General features: G+C 40.3%; 1 protein-coding gene across 4 annotated transcripts in view; it reads right to left on the reverse strand.

The window, feature by feature from the left end:
• The window catches only part of COL6A5 (collagen type VI alpha 5 chain), a 161,387-nt gene that overhangs the window by 143,761 nt on the left and 3,927 nt on the right, over positions 1-13,699 (reverse strand). Inside the window, exon 1 of one of the 4 annotated variants that reach the window (XM_044948523.2) lies at positions 8,982-9,115. The exons of the other annotated variants lie outside the window; for them this stretch is intronic. The gene's annotated coding sequence lies outside the window, so the exon portion shown is untranslated. Of the gene's footprint in view, positions 1-8,981; positions 9,116-13,699 lie in introns of those variants that run through there. 4 annotated transcript variants of the gene reach the window in all.

The raw sequence follows: 13,699 nt of genomic DNA on the forward strand, positions 1-13,699 counted from the left end.
TTGTTGTTATTATAAATGGAATATTTTCTTCTACTCACTTTACTAAATGATTATTTATACTGGCCACTTTCCTAAACACTCTTGTTGAGTCATGTAGACTTTTCTAGTATATTCTGAGTTTAAATGGAAATAATGATTACTTTGTCTCCTGATGTGAGAAAAAAATTAAATATTTTGACCCTAAAAATTTGATTTTTTTTCTATCTTTTAAAGAAATTAAGGCATTTCATTGACTTCTGTGGGCCCTGTTCTCTATGCCTTCTGTACTGAATGGATAAATTGGCCCTATAAAGCTGTGTTTCAATAAAATTTTGTTTGGCAGCAGGCTGCCAGCTTTGCACTGAATAGTTAGACAAGTTTAATATTATGTTTTAATCTCTATTATCCTGCTTGGTATGAGTTTTTAAATTTTAAAACCAATTGTTGGCTTAATTATTCTTCCTAAATATATCTACCTCATTCATACTTTATTAATATTCATGTTAGCTGTTCACCCACTTTCTTATTTGAAAGTCCATAACTGTCCCTGACCAGTATTGTCATACTAGTTGAAGCCAACATTGTTTCTGATTAGTCAATGATTATTGTTAACTACTGTTAATTCTGCTCTTGTTCTTATTCTTCCTAACAGCTGTATAGTAAGTACTCCACTATACCAATGTATCCTAACTCATTTAGCCAACTCTCTATAGATGAATACTTAGAATGTTTCCAATTTTTTCACAATTCTAAGCAATGCTGCAATAAACTTCCCAGAGCAAGGGAAAAGTATTTTTATAGGAACACTTACTAGGAGGGAAAACTCTGGGTCAAAGGGAATGTATATCTAAAATTATAATCAACATTAAACAATTGCAACAAAAATGTGGTAGTAAATTACATCTCCCTGGGAACATATGGGAACTTATGTCTTCACATTCTCATCACACACTGTTAAAGTTTTGGAATACTGAATAAAGAGGGAAATTCATATTACTGCATGGCTCTCTGAATTCCTGTAATTACTAGTGAGCTTGCAAATTATATTTCTCCTATGAACTATATACCTAAGATTCTTAAGAGCCATTTCCCCTCATCGGTGTTTGTCTTGTCCTGCCCTGGATACCAGAGAAGGCAATGGCGAGTACTCTTGCCAGGCAGTACTCCAGTACTCTTGCCTGGAAAATCCCATGAATGGAGGACCCTGGTGGGCTACAGTTCATGGGGTCACTAAGAGTCGGACATGACTGAGCGACTTCACTTTCACTTTTCACTTTCATGCATTGGAGAAGGAAATGGCAACCCACTCCAGTGTTCTTGCCTGGAGAGTCCCAGGGACGGGGGACCTTGGTGGGCTGCCGTCTATGGGGTCACACAGAGTCGGACACGACTGAAGCAACAGCAGCAGCAGCAGCCCTGGATACACTCTTAACGCTCATGAATATACAGAATCCTGGGTGTTTTATATTTTTTGTTGTTATTATAAATGGAATATTTTCTTCTACTCACTTTACTAAATGATTATTTATACTGGCCACTTTCCTAAACACTCTTGTTGAGTCATGTAGACTTTTCTAGTATATTCTGAGTTTAAATGGAAATAATGATTACTTTGTCTCCTCCTTCCTAAATGTCTATCTCTTATATTACCTTATCCTGTTATATTGACCAGAACTTTGAAAGTAATGTTAAATAATGATGTTGATAATGTTCCTAACTTAATGGTAAAATTTCAAATGCTTCACCATTAAAGTGTGATATGCTGGCAGTTAGTTTGTAACATATATTTCTAACCATGTGTATTGCTGATCCTGTTTGTGACGCCAATTGTCTTGCTTTTCACACTGTCCGCCTTGCTCACTGAACCAGGGTGGGCAAGGCGCAAGATAAGGGGCTGGAAGAAAATGAGAGGAGCTGTAGGAACTGCAGATGCATTTATTCTCTCCCTGCCGGCATGGAAGCCGTTAACACAGCCTCTCTGCTGGCTGACGCAGCAGCCATAGCAGCAAACAGCACAACACAACACAACCGCACACAGCCCTTCAGGGCTTTCCCAGGTGAGGCTTATGCGGGCGTACTGACACGGCAACCCCTGACCAAGCGAGCACCTCATGACGCGCATGTGCAGTGCTATGATGCTCTCAGCTGTTGCATAGTCATTATCACGAAACGTGGGGCAAGAGAGCCTGAACACGCCAGCCTGGCTAATTTGCCCTCTCCCGGCACTCCACCCCTTCAGGGTCTCTCGCCTCACATTCTACGCCCGGTCCATCTGCGATTTTCCCCTGGGGAGTAACGCTGACCCTTAGATTCACTTCTTGCATCAGCTACAATAAGCAGTTACATCCCCAACACGTAGCAAAACCCAACTCCAGGTGTCACCTGGAACGCATGTTGCAGTCCTCGCGCTCACGGGGCTAGAAGAGCCACCCTCCACAGGTGGAGTGCCTTTATCTGCCATGGCCAAGTCAGGTCCACTGTCTGTCCTTGTGAGATTGCAGGAAGGCCTCCGCGGAGGCAACCCCACCCCTCCGGGACTTTTAAGGACCCGCAAAACACTCCACAGGTGCCGGTCCACCAAAGAGGGGGTTTTTGTGGTGTTCACGGCCCACCCACATATTTCAAATGCTTTGGAATATGTTCTACTGTTCAGGGTGGAATGTGTTCACACTGTTCTAAGTCTGCAAGAGAGTCAGAGGTTATAAGCACGTCACAGGACACAGCATTTACACTTTACACCATACACTGTTCTAACTTGCAAGAGAGGACACAGCCTTTACAGTACACCTCTGCACGAATCAGCCCACATTTGCATCCGCATGACCCAGACGGGGCCTTTCCCGGTTTAGCCCCGCTTCGGGATCTTCACACTCCTGACACTTTTTGCCTGCTGCCACCCCTCTATTTCTCCCAAGCGAGCCACCACTGAGGTCCCTTCACAGATGGGGCACCCCACATAGGGTGCAAGAAGAGCAGTCAGGGATCCAAAAGAAGTAGATGGGGCATTGTTCAAAATGGTGTATCAAATGCCACCAACAAAGTGCTCATCATCTGGGCCTCAGGTCATTGGGTTAAATACCGACTGCTTCATGCCCAGTTCTCTCACCCCTTGGGTCAACTTGGCATGGGTATGCCATTTACTCATAGTATCCGGGAGCTTTCCCACATTGGATCACACAGTGGGGCTGGCAACGTGAATCCATTCCCGCCGTCTCATAAGGTTCATCATCACCAACACTTACCACCTGGCTGTCAGAGATGCTGGCTTCTTCACGGTCACAGGGCTCTTGCTCTAACACCAATATACATTGCTCTAGCTCTTCCAAGCATCCCTTCACATTGCTCATCAGCTTGGCATCACAGAGATTACTACCTTTGTTAGTTTTCAGGGCAATCAGGAAAATCTGCCCCACAGTGCCAGCAGCAGTCTATGCCGCCTTGTTCAGCAAAGAGGAACTCACCACCTTCGTAACACCTTCTCAATGCTCTCTGGTGAACCGTCCACTGCCTCCCAGTCTCCCACCAGAGCCGACGCCCGAGAGGACCACAGTCACCCAGTACCACATACTATCTGGTGGCCACTGGCTTCCTCCATCCAGTGGAGCCTCAGGCTCTCCTACCCTATGGGTATCCTGCCAACTACGCCAGTTGTATTCCTGACCCTGTTTCCAATGCCAGTTGTCTTGCTGTTCACACTGAACAGCCTGCACTGTTTGCTGAACCCAGGGTAGGCCAGGCACGAGCTAAGAGACTGGAGAGCGGTAGGAACTGCAGATGCATTTATTCTCTCCTGGCTGACACAGCAGCCGTAGCAGCAGACAGAGCATAACACAACATAACCTCACACAACCCTTCAGGGCTTTTCCAGGTGAAGCTTATTCAGGCATACTGCACACAGCTGCCGGTGACCAAGTGAGTACCTCATGACGTGAGTGTGCAGTGCTATAAGTGATCTCAGCTGTCCAGTTCAGTTTAGTCGCTCAGTCGTGTCCGACTCTTTGAGACCCCATGAACGGCAGCACACCAGGCCTCCCTGTCCATCATCAACTCCCAGAGTTTACCCAAACTCATGTCCATTGAGTCGGTGATGCCATCCAATGCTGTTACATAGTCATTATTTACAAAACAAAGGACGAGAGAGTCTGAACTTGGCTAATCTTCTCACGCCCCACAGCATGTTTTAAAAAAATCCTCAGGGTATATGCCTAGGAGTGGGATTGCTGGGTCATATGGTGGTTTTATTCCTAGTGTTTTAAGGAATCTCCATACCGTCTTCCACAGTGGCTGTATCAATTTACATCCCCACCAACAGTGCAAGAGTGTTCCCTTTTCTCCACATTCTTTTCAGCATTTATTGTTTGTAGATTTTTTGGTGAGGAAACCAAAATTGAAAAAGACACATGTATCCCATTGTTCATTGCAGCACTGTTTACAATAGCTAGAACATGGAAGCAACCTAGATGTCCATCGACAGGTGAATGGATAATTAGTTGTGGTACATATACACAATGGAATATTACTCAGCCATAAAAAGGAACACATTTGAGTCAGTTCTAATGAAGTGGATGAACCTAGAACCTATTACACAGAGTGAAGTGAGTTGGAAAGAGAAAGATAAGTACCATATTCTAATACATATATACAGAATCTAGAAAAATGGTACTAAAGAATTTATTTATTACCAGGGCAACAGTGGAGAAACAGACATAGAGAATAGACTTACGGACATGGGGAGAGGGGAGGAGAGGGAGAGATGTATGGAAAGAGCAACATGGAAACTTACATTACCGTATGTAAAACAGATAGCCAATGGGAATTTGCTGTATATCTCAGGAAATTCAAACAGGGGCTCTGTATCAACCTAGAGGGGTGGGATGGGGAGGGAGATGGGAGGGAGGTTCAAGAGGGAGGGGATATATGTATACCTATGGCTGATTCATGGTGAGGTTTGACAGAAAACAGCAAAATTCTGTAAAGCAATTATCCTTCAATAAAAAATAAATTAAAAAAAAATCCTGTTTTATTTTAACCTAAAATTTAAGAGAATCATGAATAGCTGTGAAATATTACTTTTTCAACATCTACTGTAATTACCAGGTATATTTTTCTTTTACAAACTAATAATATGCTTAGCTTTAACAAGATGTGTGTGTGTGTGTGTGTGTGTGTGTGCTGAGTCACTTCAGTCGTGTCCAACTCTGCAACTCCATGGACTGTAGCCCACCAGGCTCCTCTCTCCATGGGGTTCTCCAGGCAAGAGTACTGGAGTGGGTTGCTGTGTCCTCCTCCAGGGGGTCTTCCTGACCCAGGGATCAAATCCATGTCTCTTTACCTCTATCTGCATTGACAGGTGGGTCCTTTACTACTAGAGCTATCTGGGAAGCCCTCAACAAGACCTTAGTGGGTAATGTATTAGAGCTCTTAATATCGAACTACTATGGAACAAACCCCACGTAGTCATCATGCATCCTCTTGTATGTACTGTCAGATTTTACTTGCTAATATTTGATTCAGAAAGTTTGAACCATTGTTTGGAAGTGAGAAACACCGATGTCTTTTACTTTTTGTGACCTCTCTTTGGTTTTTGTATCAATTCTGCTGCATTTACAAGAATGACTAGGAAGCTTTTCTTCTTTCTCTTTGTTTCTAAACATTTTAAATGTTAGAGGAATCATCTGTCACTGCAAGTTTTGACGGGATTTACCCAGGGTCAAGGGTGCTAGCTTTCAGCTGTCTTAATTCCTTCCAGTATTAGATGCCACATCAGCTTTCTATTGCTTCTTCAGGTGCATGTTGTAATTATCATTCTTGCTTTCTTCTGCGAGTTTCCATTGCATCTTGGTTTCAAATTGTTTATGATAAAATTAGGCACATTATCTTCTCTTTTTTCTCTCCCCTCTAGGGTTATCTCTAACTTCTCTTTCCTAATATTATGTATTTGTTTTCTTTCTTTCTTTCTGGATTATGGCAATTAGTAGGTCATTCTTTTCACTGCGAAACTTTTCATCGAAGAATTTTTTGCATGTATTAATGAATCCAATTGTTTTTCTTTGCCTTAATTCTCAATTTTCTGCTTCTATCGTTACTTGGGTTCATTTGTGTTTTTCTATAATTTCTTGAATTGAATGATTAAACCATTATTTCTACTCTTTCTTTTTTTCTTAGGAGTGAAAACTTTTTGAGCAATGCATTTTTCTGATTATAACTATATCTCTACAACACTGCCTTTGGTAAGCAAGCATTTTCATGATTATTATAGGGCAGTTATTCATCAATTATGGTTTTAAATTTTTAAATAGTTAGAGATTTTAATTTTGAGCTTTTTTATTGAAGCTGTTTTATTTTTCAGTGTGAGTGTAACTCCTGCTTTTATTATTTACTTTTGGTTTCAATGCATTGCATTCAGAGATTGTGATCTGTGCTATTTCTTTTTTTAATCCACTGAGGTTTCCCTTGTGACCAACATAAGCTCACATTTTAAAAAGGCTAATATATGTTTGAACAAAAAATCATATTGTTCCTGATAATAATAGAATATATTATTAATCTATTAGGTTATCCTTATTTATTTTTGCCTATCTAATTTCTCAAGGACTAAAATAAAGGCAATGCATTTCCCCTACACTATATTTTCATCAATCTCCTTTTATTTCCTACAGTTTAGCTTTATATATTTCTGTAACAAGCTAGTTATTTCCTAAGGTTTATGTTGTCCTCGTGGATTATACTCATTTGTTAATCATTATTACATGACCTTTGGAGGCAGCTTGTGCTGCCACAAGGTCAAAATCACCATCAGAGACGGATATCTGATTTGGATCACTGTTGTATCCCCAGACTTTACTGTTTATCAATAGCACTCAAAAAATAACAGTTTTTTAAAAAGAAGGTTAAAACAGGGAGCAGATGGAGAAAGAAGAGAAGAAAGTTAAAAAAAAAAAAAAATGAACAAGGCCTCACTGAGTATGCTCTCAACATTATTTGCTCTCAACATTATCTAATATAACATTATAATCCCTGTTTTCCCTTGAGTCAGTTCAGTTCAGTTCAGTCACTCAGTCATGTCTGACTCTTTGCAATCCCATGGTCTGCAGCATGCCAGGCCTCCCTGTCCATCACCAACTCCCAGAGCTTGCTCAAATTCATTTCCCTCAAGCCAGTGATGCCATCCATCCATCTCATCCTCTGCTATCCCCTTCTCCTTCCACCTTCAATCTTTCCCAGCATCAGGGTCTTTTTCAATGCATCAGTTCTTCACATCAGGTGGCCAAAGTATTGGAGTTTCAGCTTCATCATCAGTCCTTTCAATGAATATTTAGGACTGATTTCCTCTAGGATTGACTGGTTGGATCTCCTTGCTGTCCAAGGAACTCTCAAGAGTCTTCCCTAGCACCATAGTTCAAAGGCATTAATTCTTTGGCTATCAGCCTTTTTTATTGCCCAGCTCTCACATCTGTACATGACTACTAAAAAAACCCATAGCTTTGACTATACAGACCTTTGTAGGCAAAGTAATCTCTCTGCTTTTTAATACACTGTCTACGTCTGTCATTGCTTTACTTCCAAATAAATAGGTGAAATGAATTAAATAATATGTTTCACTTAACCTGACATATCTAAATATCAATGTATTATCAATATAAAGATTATTAATGAGACACTTCACATTATTTTTTCATACTAAGCCCTCAAAATCTAGTATTTATTTTACTCCCACAGCACAAATCAACTCAGACACATTTCAAATGCTCAGTAACCACCTATGGTGAGTGGCTACCTAACTGGACAGCACAATTATAGATCATGGAACACAGAGAAAAGGACAATGTGCTTTAGGTCCCCAGTCCAAGGCCTTCTACCTCACCTCCCCAGGTTAAGGAGAGCAATAACTCAGCACATCCAGAGTCTTTATAGCACAAACCAGTTAGGAAGTGCTGGGCCAGGTGACTTTTCAGAAGCGGTTAATTAGGACAGTGTTTCTGCAGCTTTGATATGCCCAAGAATTACCTGGGAATCTTTTTAAAAAATTTATTGTACTGAAGTAGATTTGATTTACAATGTTGTGTTAATTTCTGCTATACAGCAAGGTCATTCAGTTAGCCATGAATATTCACTCTTTTTCATATTCTTTTCCATTATGGTTTATCACAGGATATTGAATATAGTTCCCTGTGCTGTATAGAAGGTCCTTGTTGTTTATCTGTTCTATATAACAGTTTGCACCTGCTAATCCCAAACTATCTTTTTGCATATTCACAAGAGAAGACTCTACACATGGACATCACCAGATGGTCAATACTGAAATCAGACTGATTATATTCTTTGCAGCCAAAGATGGAGAAGCTCTATAGAGTCAGCAAAAACAAGACTGGAAGCTGACCGTGGCTCAGATCATGAACTCCTTATTGCCAAATTCGGACTGAAATTGAAGAAAGTGGGGAAAACCACTAGACCACTCAGGCATGACCTAAATCAAATCCCTTATGATTATCCAGTGGAAGTGAGAAATAGATTCAGGGGATTAGATCTGATAGAGAGAGTGCCTGAAGAACTATGGACAGAGGTTCATGATATCATACAGGAGACAGGGATCAAGACCATCCTCAAGAAAAAGAAATTCAAAAAAGCAAAATGGCTGTCTGAGGAGGCCTTACAAATAGCTGTGAAAAGAAGAGAAATGAAAAGCAAATGAGAAAAGGAAAGATATACCCACTTGAATGCAGAGTTCCAAAGAACAGCAAGGAGAGATAAGAAAGCCTTCCTCAGTGATCAGTGCAAAGAAATAGAGAAAAACAACAGAATGGGAAAGACTAGAGATCTCTTCAAGAAAATTAGAGATACCAAGGGAACATTTCATGCAAAGATGCGCTCGATAAAGGACAGAAAATGGTATGGACCTAACAGAAGTAGAAGATATTAAGAAGAGGTGCCAAGAATACACAGAAGAATTGTACAGCAAAGATCTTCATGACCCAGATAATCACGATGGTGTGATCACTCACCTAGAGCCAGACACCTTGGAGTTAGAAGTCAAGTGGAAACATCACTATGGAAACTTAGGAAACATCACTTAGGAAACATCACTATGAACAAAGCTAGTGGAGATGATGGAACACCAGTTGAGCTATTTCAAATCCTGAAAGATGAAAGTGCTGCACTCAATATGCCAGTAAATTTGGAAAACTCAGCAGTGGCCACAGGACTGGAAAAGGTCAGTTTTCATTCCAATCCCAAAAAAGGCAATGCCAAAAATGCTCAAACTACCACACAATTGCACTTATCTCACACGCTAGTGAAGTAATGCTCAAAATTCTCTAAGCCAGGCTTCAACAGTACGTAAACCATGAATTTCCAGATGTTCAAGCTGAATTTAGAAAAGGCAGAGGAACCAGAGATCAAATTGCCAACATCTGCTGGATCACCAAAAAAGCAAGAGAGTTCCAGAAAAACATCTACTCCTGCTTTATTGACCATGCCAAAGCCTTTGACTCTGTGGATTACCACAAAGAGTGGAAAACTCTGAAAGAGATGGGAATACCAGATCACCTGACCTGCCTCTTGAGAAATCTGTATGCAGGTCAGGAAGCAACAGTTAGAACTGGACATGGAACAACAGACATGTTCGAAATCAGGAGAGGAGTATGTCAAGGCTGTATATTGTCACTCTGCTTATTTAATTTATATGCAGAGTACATTATGAGAACCACTGGGCTGGATGAAGCACAGGCTGGAATCAAGATTGCTGGGAGAAATATCAATAACCTCAGATATGCAGATGACACCATCCTTATGGCAGAAAGTGAAGAACTAAAGAGCCTCTTGATGAAAGTAAAACAGGAGAGTGAAAAAGTTGGCTTAAAACTCAACATTCAGAAAACTAAGATCATGGCATCTGGTCCCATCACTTCATGGCAAATAGATGGGGAAACAGTGGAAGCAGTGACTGACTTTATTTTTTTAGACTCCAAAATCACTGCAGATGGTGACTGCAGCCATGAAATTAAAAGACGCTTACTCCTTGGCAGAAAAGCTATGACCAAACTAGAAGGCATATTAAAAAGCAGCGACATTAGTTTGCCAACAAAAGTCCATCTAGTCAAAGCTATGGTTTTTCCAATAGTCATGTACGATGTGAGAGTTGGACTATAAAGAAAGCTGAGCACCGAAGAATTGATGCTTTTGAAATTTGGTGTTGGAGAAGACTCTTGAGAATTCGTTGGACTGCAAGGAGATCCAACCAGTCCATCCTAAAGGAAATCAGTTCTGAATATTCATTGGAAGGACTGGTGCTGAAGCTGAAGCTCCAATACTTTGGCCACCTGATGGGAAGAATTAACTCATTGGAAAACACCCTGATGCTGGGAAAAATTGAAGGCAGGAGGAGGAGGGGACATCAGAGAATGAGATGGTTGGATGGCATCACTGACTCAATGGACATGAGTTTGAGTAAACTCTGGGAGTTGGTGATGGACAGGGAGGCCTGGTGTGCTGCAGTCCATGGGGTCGCAGAGACATGACTGAGTGACTGATCTGAACTGAACTGAATCCCAAACCCCCACTCCATCCCTCCCCCTTTCAATCTCCCCTTGGCAACCACAAGAATGTTCTCTATGTCTGTGAGTCTGTTTGTTTCTTGCATAGGCTCATTTGTGTCATATTTTAGATTCCACGTATAAGGGATATCATGTGGTATTTGCCTTTTTTTTTTCTGACTTACTTCAGTTAGTATGGCACTTTCTAGGTCCGTTCATGTTGCTGCAAATGGCATTATTTCATTATCTTTTATGCCTGAAATGTACCACATTGTATATATGTACCACATCTTCATTAGCCAGTCATATGCCAATGGACATTTAGGTGCTCTTCATGTCTTGCTATGTGAATAGTGCTGCTATGAACATAGTCTTTCATGTATCTGTTTGATTTAAAGTTTTGTCCAGATGTTGGGTGTCTTTTCAAAATGCAGGCTCTGATTCAATAGCTCTGGAGTGCATTCTTTATTTTTAACAAGACCCTAAAGGATGCTGGTCCTCTGAAAACACTTTGTGTAGCAAAGGATTAAGTCATATATTTTGAAGTCTGTCATAATTGTGAATGTCTTTCTGATACATTTTCAACTTGCCAACAGTCTAAATCTGTACTGTTTAACAGAAATAGAACACAACCCATATATAGAATGTGGCTATATATTCTTGGGTCTCATTCATTTCAGTTTTCCTTTTAGTTCTTTGTTACTGAGTCATTGCCTTCCAGAATCTGATGTTACTGAGATAATTCATTTGGTTAGCCTAATTTATTTTTAATTTTTCTGTCCACATAATGTATCTATTAATCTCAATAACACCATGCTAATCTTTGTTTTTGTTTTTCTGGAACATAATGAGACTGAGAATTTTGATCTGCCAATTCAGATGTTCTTTTACTTTGGCAAAGTTTTCATCTAATTCCATATTTCTTCAATTAAAAGTTTTTTTTTCACATTTGGTGTTTCTCAAACTAAGAAATAACTTGTAAGTAACATGTCCATGCAGTAATTAATCATTTACTTTTATTCTCTTGAAAGCTATTTTTAAATCAATGGTGCCTCTTGAAATTAACGATAGTTTGAGACCAAAGAAATGCAATATGTTTTATATTTATTTTCACTTCCCTTTGGTCTTTCTCTCTTTTTTTTCCTGGAAAGTCACATGGTTTTGTGCTTTTTGTCTGTTATTTGTCCTCTATCACCATTACTCTCCTTAACCAGTTTTCTTCCTCTGTCCATATGCACTGCAATCTGTGAAATTTTTCCCCAAACTGCCCTTTAAGTCAAAGCTCAATTTTGCACAAAGTTGACTTATATCTAGTTGCTTCTAATATGGGTTTTGGTTTTGTAACAGTTTTATTTTCCTTTTGTGCTTTTCTTGGCTTTCCCTTTCATTATGTCTTACATTTTTTTTGACCACTTTTATTATAAACCTGTTTTCTCTAATGCCTTAGAGTTTGGAGTAATTTTCTTCTTTTTTTGGAATAATTCTTAATCTCTGTTTGCCATATACCAGATGCTTCATTCTTTATTGGAAGCAGTTTTGCATAATACCCACATTGGTGCTTTGGTTTTTTTTTTTGTGTGCAGGTTTTAAATATGTTTTGGGGGTAAGGGGATGAGGGGCAAGGGGAGTAAAATTAGGATACAACAGAAGTTGGTTGAACACATTTCACATTTATGGTTCTCAGCTATTTTGTAGTTTATTGATACTGGGAACAGACATTTTCTTCTCATTATACTTTTAGCTGCTTGTTACTACTTTATACAGAATCTACTGATTTTTTTTTCTGGATTTATTTTGTCAGCAACCTCAATTAACTCAATCAATTTTTAATTGTTTCTCTTAGCTACGGCCTCTGTGGATCACTACTACCACTTGCCCATAAGATAAAGGAAGATGGTGATGTTAACTATCTCCCCCAAACACGTGCATGCTCAGTCATGTCCAACTCTGTGTGACCCCATGGACTGTAGCCCACCAGGCTCCTCTGGCCATGGAATTTTCCAGGCAAGAATACTGGAGTGGGTTGCCATTTCCTTCTCCAGGGGACCTTCCCAACCCAGGGACTGACCCTGCATCTCCTGCACTGGCAGATGGATTCCCACTCCACCACCTGGGAAGTGCCACCCAAGTTCACACAGCTATTAAATGATGACATTTTGATTTGCACCCAGGTAGTGAAACTTGCTCAGTTGTGTCTGATTCTTTGTGAGCCCATGGACTATACAGTCCATGGAATTCTCTAGGCCACAATACTGGAGTGGGTAGCCGTTCCCTTCTCCAGGGGATCTTCCCAACCGAGGGACCCAACCTAGGTCTCCTGCATTGAAGGCAGATTCTTTACCAACTGAGCTCTCAGGGAAGCCCTGATAGGTAGGGCAGACTCGCAAATCATTACACTGTTTGAAACTTTTGACTATGTCACCTCCCTCTTTCCTTTTTTTCTTACCTAATCACAGAGTCATCTTCATTTTCTCATTTCTTCTACAATCTGCTCCCTCTCTATTAAGAAGATGAACTGAGTAAAGTAAAGCTAAGGTCCAGGGTAGGTCTTTACTAACTGGGCATGTACTCTTGCCATCTTAAGCCTCAATGTCTTCATTAATGAAATAGTAATAAACACATCTACTAAAAAAAAAACTTTCAGGATTACTGCAAGATTTAGATATAATTATTTAATAAACTGCTTCAAGACCTAGATAGAGATATCATTATTATTACAATATCATGGAAACAGTGACAGATTTTATTTTCTTATGGCTCCAAAACCACTGTGGATGGTGACTGCCGCCATGAAATTAAAAGACATTCACTTTTTGGAAGAAAAAAGCTGTGACAGACCTAGCCAGTGTATTAAAAAGCAGAGACATCACTTTACTGACAAAGGTCCATAGAGTTAAAGCTATGCTTTTTCCAGTGTCATGTATGGATGTGAGAACTGGACCATGAAGAAGGCTGAACTCCAAAGTATTGATACTTTAGAACTGTGGTGTTGGAGAAGACTCTTGAGAGTCACTTGGACAGCAAGGAGATTAAACTAGTCAATCCTAAAGGCTATCAACCCTGAATATTCATTGGAAGGGCTGGGGCTGATGCTGAAGCTGAAGCTCCAATACTTTGGCTGAGTATTGGAGAGCTGGTAAGTATGGTAAGAGCTGATTCACTGGAAAAGACCCTGATGCTGGAAAAGA

This window comes from Bubalus bubalis, chromosome 1, assembly GCF_019923935.1.
Source record: "Bubalus bubalis isolate 160015118507 breed Murrah chromosome 1, NDDB_SH_1, whole genome shotgun sequence".
NCBI lineage: Eukaryota > Metazoa > Chordata > Mammalia > Artiodactyla > Bovidae > Bubalus > Bubalus bubalis.